Raw genomic sequence first — 8,406 nt, forward strand, 5'->3', positions numbered from 1 at the left:
GATATTGCTTTCATAGAATGAATTTGGCAGTGTTCCTTCACATTCTATTTTATGGAGCAAGTTAAGAACTGGTATGAGACATTCCTTTAAAATTTTCATGGTAATTTCTAGTGATGTTCTGAATTTCACTGGACTCAATTGTAATGACACACTTTTGATCTCTAATTTTATTAATTTGTTTTCTTTTCTCTTTTTGTCATATTAAATAAGGGTTGGTCTATGTTATTAACTTTTAGAATGAGCCAACTCCGGTTATTTTTTATATTAGTATTTTAATCTTGATTTCATTAATTTATTATGTAATCTTTATTATTTCTTGCCATCTATTGTTTGTGTTTAGCTGCTTATTGTTTTTCAAGAACTTTTAGATGTATCATTAGGTGATTTATTTTCTCAGTTTTTAAAATATGAGTATTTATTTCCATAAACTTTCTTTTTAGTCATGACCTTTGCTGTATCCCAGAGGTTCTGATAGGATGTTCATGTTTTGATATTTATTTGTCTCTAGGATTTTTTAATTTCTTATCCAGTTTCTTAGATGACCCACTGTTCATTCAAAACGTGCCATTTAGTCTCCAAGTATTTTGTGGCTTCTGTAGCTTATTTTGTTGTTGATTTCTAGTTTTGTTGTATTATGGCCTAATAGCAGACAAGGAGTCATCTCAATATTTTGTATTTGCTAAGCCTTGACCTGTATCTTATGCTGTTTTCAGTTTTGGAGAAGGTTTCATGTTGTTGTAGGATTACTACTGCTATTATGAAACACCATGACAAAAAGCAACTTGGTAAGGAATGGGTTTATTTTACTCACAGTTCCATATAACAGTTTATCATCAAAGCAATGGGGGCAGGAACTCAAGCACAGCAGAACCCTGAAGGCAGGAATTGATAAAGAAACCATGGAGGAGTGCTGCTTACTGGCTTGCTATCCTGCCTTACTCAGCTTACTTCTCAGAACCCAGGACCACCAGCCCAGGGATGGCCCCACCCACAATGGATTTAGCCCATCCCATCAATAATTAATTAAGAAAATACCCTACAGGTTTGCCTACAGCCAGATCTTACGGTGACCTTTTCTCATTTGAGGCTCCCTCCTCCCTGACAATTCTAGCTTGAGTCAAGTTGACATAAAACTAGCCCGCACACATATGCTACTGCAAAAAATGTTGATTCCCTCTCTGTTGTGTGAAATATTATATATATATATCTATATCTATATCTATATCTATATCTATATCTATATATATATATATATCTGTACCATCTATATCTATGTCTATGCCTGTTTCTGTGTCCCTGTCTATGTCTGTCTCTGTTTGTAATTCCAATTCATCTATAATATATTTTAGCTCTGATTTTTTTTCTGAGATGGGGTTTCTCTGTGCAACAGTCCTGGCTGTCCTGGATCTCCCTTTGTAGACTAGCCTGGCCTGGAACCCACTGAGATTTGTCTGCCTCTGTCTCTCAAGTGCGAGCAAAGATTATTGAACAGAGATGGGGAAGTCTCAGAGTTACTAAAAATGGGGTCACTGTTGCAAAATCAATTGATTTACAAGATAAATATAAAAATAATCTCAACTAAAGTTGCTAAAGATGTTGTCAATAACAGAAATGAAAAGGCTGTTGACGGCACCGTCACTGCTACTATTCTGGCAAGTTCTATTGCTAAGGAATGCTTTGAGAAGATCACCAAGTTGATAACCCAGCAGAAATCAGGAGAGGTGTGATGTTGGCTGTTGATGCTGTAATCGCCAAATTTAAAACAAACAATCAAACAAAAAACAGTCTAAATTTGTGACAACCCCCAAAGAAATTGCTCTCGCTGATATGTTTTCTGGGAATGGAGACAAAGACATTGGAAATATCATTTCTGCTGCAATGAAAATGGTTGGAAGCAAAGGTGTCATCACAGTGAAGTGCAGAAAAACCCTGAATGATGAATTACAAATAATTGAAGGAATGAAGTTTGATGGATGCTGTATTTATCCATATTTTTCTAAAGCATCAAAAGGTTAAGTTGTGAATTCCAAGATGCCTATGTTCTGTTGAATGAAAAGAAAATTTCTGTGTTCAGTACATTGTACCTGCTTTTGAAATTGCTAGTGCTCATGGGAAGCCCCTGGCCATAAACACTGAAGCTGTTGGTGCAGAAGCTCCAAAGCACACTGGTATTAAAGAGGCTAAACACTGGTCTTCAGTTGTAGCAGCCAAAGCTCCAGGTTTGCACAACAGTAAAAAGAACCAGCTTAAAAATAATGGCTGTAGTTACTGGTGGTGCAGTATTTAAAGAAGAGAGGTTGAATCTAAATCTTAAAGATGTTCAAGCTCATGACTTAAGAAAAGTAGGAGAGGTCATTGTCATCAAAGATGATGCTATGCTTTTGAAAGGAAAGGATGACAAAGCTCAAATTAAAAATTGTATTCAAGAAATAACTGGGCAGATACACATCACAACTACTGAATGTGAAAAGGAAAAGCTAAATGATCGACTGGCTAAATCTTCCCATGGAGCAGCCGTGTTAAGGTTGGAGGGACAAGTGATGTTGAAGTGAAAGAAAAGACAGAGTTACAAATGCCCTAATTCTACAAGAGCAGCTCTGGAAGAAGACATTGTTCTAGGAGGGGATTGTTTCAGTGAATCCAAGCCTTGGATTCTAGTGCACATGATGGAAAAGGGAATCATTGATCCCACAATGTTTGGAAGAACTGCAACACTGGATGCTGCTGGGGCAGCCTAATTGAGAAGTACAGTGGAAGTTATAGTGACAGAAAATTCTACAGAAGAGAATGTCCCTGGAATGGAAGCAATGTGTGGGATGAGAGGGGATAGGGAAGGTGGTATGTTCTAACTCCAAGAAGATTGTTTTGCCCTTAGCAATTAATTGTGACTGAAGAAGGGGCTGGCTGGCTGATCACATCAATTACTGGTTTCCTTTGACATTATATAATGTTTACAATGTATAATGTTTTACTGCTGTAGACAATTGATCTTGTACTTTTGAATACTTATACTATGATTCTGTTATAGTCAAAATTTTGTTTAAAGTTTAAAAAAAAGAAAAAATTTCCTACTGTAATTGTGTTGGGATATATGTAGTATTTATTGTCTTTTAGTGTTTGTTTTATTCAATGATGGACTCCAATATTTGGCGCATAAAGGTTTATAATAGTTACATATTTGTGATGAATTGTTATTTTCATTAATATGTAGTGTACCTTCTTAATTTTCATTAAATTTGGGGATTTTAAAATATTTACAAACTTTTTTCTTTCTCTTGCCTCCTTCCACACTCTCCCTCATCCTCCCTTGCTCTCTTTCAAAACCATGGCCTCTTTTTCACTAAATTTTATTGCATACATATATAATATATAATATAATAATATATAATTTATAATGTGTAATTATGGCGGGTAGCTGATTGAGCCATGCTCTAAAGCACCGCCCCTAGCAAGGCAGCTGAAGCTGATGCTCCTGTCTATGACCTTGAAGTACTGGCCTCTGGGGTGTGGCCACTGGGGACCCTGAAGACCTGGGATGTACATTTGCTCTTCTTCTTGGCTACCTCGTGGTTCTGGATGCTGAAATCTTGGACTAAGCCATTCAGTGTGCGATATAGTTCAGCTTTCCCATGACCCTATGATAAATCACCCATGGTTGTGAGTTTACCCCCAAATAAATCCCTTTTATCATGAAATAGACTCCATGAATTAATCCCAATATTTAATTATATAATATAAAATAATATGTAATATAACATATAATATAACCTATTCAGTTTGTATAATGTAGTTGTATGTACATTTTCAGGGCTGACCATTTGGTATTGGAAAGCCAATGGTTGTACTTTTTTCTTAGAAGACTATTTCTCCTACTCTCAGCATTCCTTAAAGCTCATAGTTCTTTATGTAGGACTGAGGTTTCATAGGCTTTCCCCTGTACACTTTGGTGTCTCTATGGGAATCATCCTTGTTAAACTCACTTTCAGGCAGTCATGCTAGTTAGATTTTATGTGTGTAGCTGGTGACATTATTGGGAGACATGATCTCACAAACTCCCTGATCTTCTGGTTCTTAGAATATTTTTACCCCATCTTCTGCAATGTTCCCTGAGCCTTAGGTGGGGATTTTTTGTTTTGTAAATGTATCCATTGAGACTAGGCTCCACAAAACTGCATTTTGATTGGTTGTGGCTTTCTGTAGTTATTTCCTGTAGTGTCCCATTTTAGCTCTTCAAATTAGTTTGGGTTTGAAGTTTACTTTGGCTAATATAAGGTTGGCTACATCAACTTGTTTGCCTTTTCCATTAGCTTGATAGTTTGTTTTCCATCATTTAATACTAAGTTTTGGGATATTGTGGTTGCTTGAATTAGAATGGCCCTTTTAGGCTCATATATTTGCATGCTTAGTAACCCCTAGACCCCCTTGATGAACTATTTGGGAAGAAGTAAGAGGTATGGCCTTGTTAGAGGAGGCATATCACTGAGGTTGAGATTTGAGGTTTCAAAAGCCCATGTTAGGCATGTGTCTCTCTTGCCCTGCTTACTCCCTGTGGATATGGATATAAAGCTCTCAGCTACTATTTCAGTGCCCTGCTGTCTGTTTCCCACTATTATAAGAGACTCACCCTCTGAAACTGTAAGGAAACCTCAAATTAAATGTCCTCTTTTATGAGTTGCCTTGGTCATGATGTCTCTTCACAGCAATAGAACAGTAACTAAGACATGTACCTTTACTGGTTAGCTATGTTTCTTGAACATAGCATATAGTCAAGCTCTTGAGTTTGTTTGTGTGTGTATGTGTGTGTGTGTGTGTGTGTGTGTGTTTAGTTTTTGCTTATTTTTTGTTATGTTTTGTTTTTTAATCCAGTCCATAAGTTTGTACCATTTTAGTGATAAATTGAGTCAATTTACAAATAAGGTCACTATATAAAGGGGCATGTTATTTCCTATGAATTTGTTAGGTGATGTTCTATTTTGCTGGATTATTGTTATTTCTTTTTCTGCTTGTATAACAATTTTGAGAGTTTTGCTAAGTTGATTTGTTAAATTTGGCTGTTCTCTTTTCAAGTCTAATTTGTTTAGCTGTAGTTAAGCTATTTTAACATTTTTCTCCCTATAAAGTATTCTACTAATGCCTATCCCAATTGTCATCAAAGAGGCTTCACCCAGTAATTGATGGAAACAGACACAGAGACACACAGGGAGACAATAGGCCTAGCACGGAGATTCCTGTGGAGGGAGGAAGGATTGTAGGAGCCAGAGGGGTCAAGGACACCACAAGTAAACCCTCAGAATCAACTAACCTTGGCTCCTAGGGGCTCCTAGGTATTCTGCATATATGTTATGGTTATGTAGCTTGGTGTTCCTGTGAAAGACTCCTAGTAGTTGGAGCCAGGACTGTCTCTTACTCTTCTGCTGGCTTTTGGGACCCTATTCTTCCTACTGGGTCACCTTGCCCAGCCTTAATACTAGGGGAGGTGCTAGTCTTACTGTAACTTGATATGCTATGATTGGTTGATATCCATGGGAATCCTGCCCTTTTCTGAAGAGAAACTAGGGATGAGGGGACAGAGGGATGTTGGGGGGGGGGACTGGGAGGAGAGGAAGAAGGGAGTTTACATCCTGTGTTCAGGATGATGATGATAATAATAATAATAATAATAATAATAATAATAAAGAATATCCGCAAAGTTGTCTTGGTATTTGTGAATTGCTTTAATTTTGTTTGTCTTGAAATACCTTTATTTCTTCATCAATTTTGAAAGAGAGTTTGCAGGGTGTGACATTCTTAGATCATCACTGCTTACTTTCAGAGCTTAAAATAATTTATTTTGTGCTGCAAACTCTGGAGTTATTCTGATATTTATACTTTTGTATGTAAGTTGTTTTTTCTTGTGATATTTTTAGGGTTATTTGTTTACTTTGCATTTTTGATATCCTGATTCTAATGTGTCTTGGAAAGTTTCGTATCTGATCATGTTTATTTAGAGTTCTTTGTGCCTCTCGTGTTTAGATACCTATTTCTTTCTATGAAACTACCCCTTTATTACTCTCTCCTAAATACTAAGATACCTTATTGTATTCTCAGCTTCTTGTCTAATTTGAAGGAGTCTTGGAAGATGTGCCTGGATCTTCTCACATGCACTGTGCCTTGGAAATTGAAATAAAAGCAGAAACTCCAAATTTGTTACTCACTTCTCAAGGATCATTGTACTTTTTGCTACATGTTCAGTATCTTCAAAAATCAGTATTTCTCTTTGTTTTGCTTTTTTTTCTTATATTTTTTAGTTTTGGTTAAAAAAAATACATATAGTCCCTAATATACCGTTTATATCTAATTTTAAAGAATACCAAACCAATTTCCCATCTCATGATTAGAACTAATCCCTGATGATTATTTCTGGTACCTTCTGTATGAATGCATTATTAAAACACAGTTGATACTTATCTATCATCATATAACTCATAGGTACTCAAAACATTTATTTTATTATTTTATATGTATATGTATGGGCCTGAGTGCACTTCTTACCTGAAGTTGCCAACAGAGGCCAGAGGAGGATGTTGGGTCTCTCCAAACTAAGATTATAGGTAGTTGTGATCTGACTAATATGAGTACTAGAAACCAGACCTGGGTCTTCTTGGAAGAGAAACAAGTGTTTTTGTATGCTGAACCATATCTCCAGAGCCATTAATTTTTTGAATGAGACTACCTTTTAAGCATCAGTTAAGCTGGGTATTGTGGCACACACCTATAATGGCAGCAATTTGGAGGCTGCGACAGGCTGACTTGGTCTGTATAACAAGTTCCAAATTGATTTGAACTATATGGGGAAGCCTTCTCTATAAAATCCCAAAGAAAGCAAAGCAAAGCAGCAAAGCAAATAAATGAAAAGATTAAAACTGAAAATGTGGGCAGTACTCTTGGAAAAAGTTTTAAATCTAAAATCATATATCACAGAAGTCACATATATCAGGATGATACAGAATAATGTATTCCACGGGGAGAGTTCTGTGGCATTCAGGACTACAGCACAGAACTGTTCTTCTGATTGCTCACCTACTCTCTGGTCAGCCTTAAGTGAAACTGTTATTATGCTGAAGCAATTGCATGTATACTTGATCTCTTCTTGATATGAGTTGACAGCAATACTTCTAATTAGAAGTAAAGCTTCTAATGTGAAAGGAAGAAAATGAAACACAGGTACAAAAAGATATTGCAGAGGAAATCTTCATGAATGAAATAGAAAATTCTGGTAAATTGTAATAATGCACTCAGGAAATTAAACAAAATGTTGCTGTGATAGTATTCATGGAAATATGACATAAATGGAACTGAAAAATAAATTCTAATTCGAATAATAGTTTGAAAATATTTTCATTGAAATTAAAACCACCCACACCAAAATGCAGATTCAATAAAGTCAATAAGTAGGAAAATCAGTAAGATCTGGAAAATAGGAGAATAAAGGAAAAGCTCAAGCCAGAAAGTTTATATTTAATTCATGAAACTTATATAGAAGGAGTATACAGGAGAAAATCACTAGAAGTAAATTTTTCCAATAAGCATAAAAATCAAAACAAAACAAAATACTTTTCCAGAAATTAAGGGCACAAACATAAAGATTAATAGGCACAATGGGCCAGATTAGAGAATACTGAACATACCAACTACAAAATTCAGAAAGTACTAGTATGTGAGCATTAATGGGAACACCATAAATTCTCTAACAAAGAATGTTAAAATAAGCAAAAACAGTTGAATATAGACACTGAAAAGATGTGGTGCTTATAATGGCATACTAATTCTCAATACTCACATCTGTAAACTAGAAGACAATTAAAGACTATCTTTGAAATTATGATAAGATTATATTTGAGCTAGAATGTTATAATTATTCAAATTGGCAATTAACTGGGATGATCAAATGATATTTCCTCTTCTTGGAAACAATTTATTCTCAAAACAATTTACCATTCTTAATTGCTGTAATAGCAGAGCAACACATGAGATAGAAAACTGAGATATCAAAATGTTTATATTGCTTAGAAATGTGGAAGTAAATAGATGTCAATACTAAGAGTTGGAAATTACCTCTAGAGGGATGAAGTTTAGGGGTCAAAATATGTGGAATAAAAAAAGTTATTCATTTTTGTAAATCTTGTAGATCATATGCTTATTATAAAATGTGTGCAAATATTCTATTCATAAAAATAATTATCAAAGAATAAAATAGATGGAACAGATGTTGTTGGAATCCTATGCTATATTCCCCAGGTCCACATGGACTCCATTGGCAGCTGTGGTAGATGATTCCCACATAGTTTGACAGCTCCTTGCCTCAAGGGCTTGGAAAGTCTCTCTTCTCTATTTGAAGGTTTCCTTGCCAGCGGGAGCAAATGCTTG

General features: G+C 35.6%; 1 pseudogene; it reads left to right on the forward strand.

Moving 5' to 3' along the window:
* LOC102916121 (60 kDa heat shock protein, mitochondrial pseudogene) overlaps positions 1-2,552 on the forward strand; it is a 66,747-nt pseudogene extending 64,195 nt beyond the window's left edge.
* Positions 2,553-8,406: the final 5,854 nt, after the last annotated feature.

The sequence above is a fragment of the Peromyscus maniculatus genome, chromosome X (assembly GCF_049852395.1).
Source record: "Peromyscus maniculatus bairdii isolate BWxNUB_F1_BW_parent chromosome X, HU_Pman_BW_mat_3.1, whole genome shotgun sequence".
NCBI classification, from domain to species: Eukaryota; Metazoa; Chordata; class Mammalia; order Rodentia; family Cricetidae; genus Peromyscus; species Peromyscus maniculatus.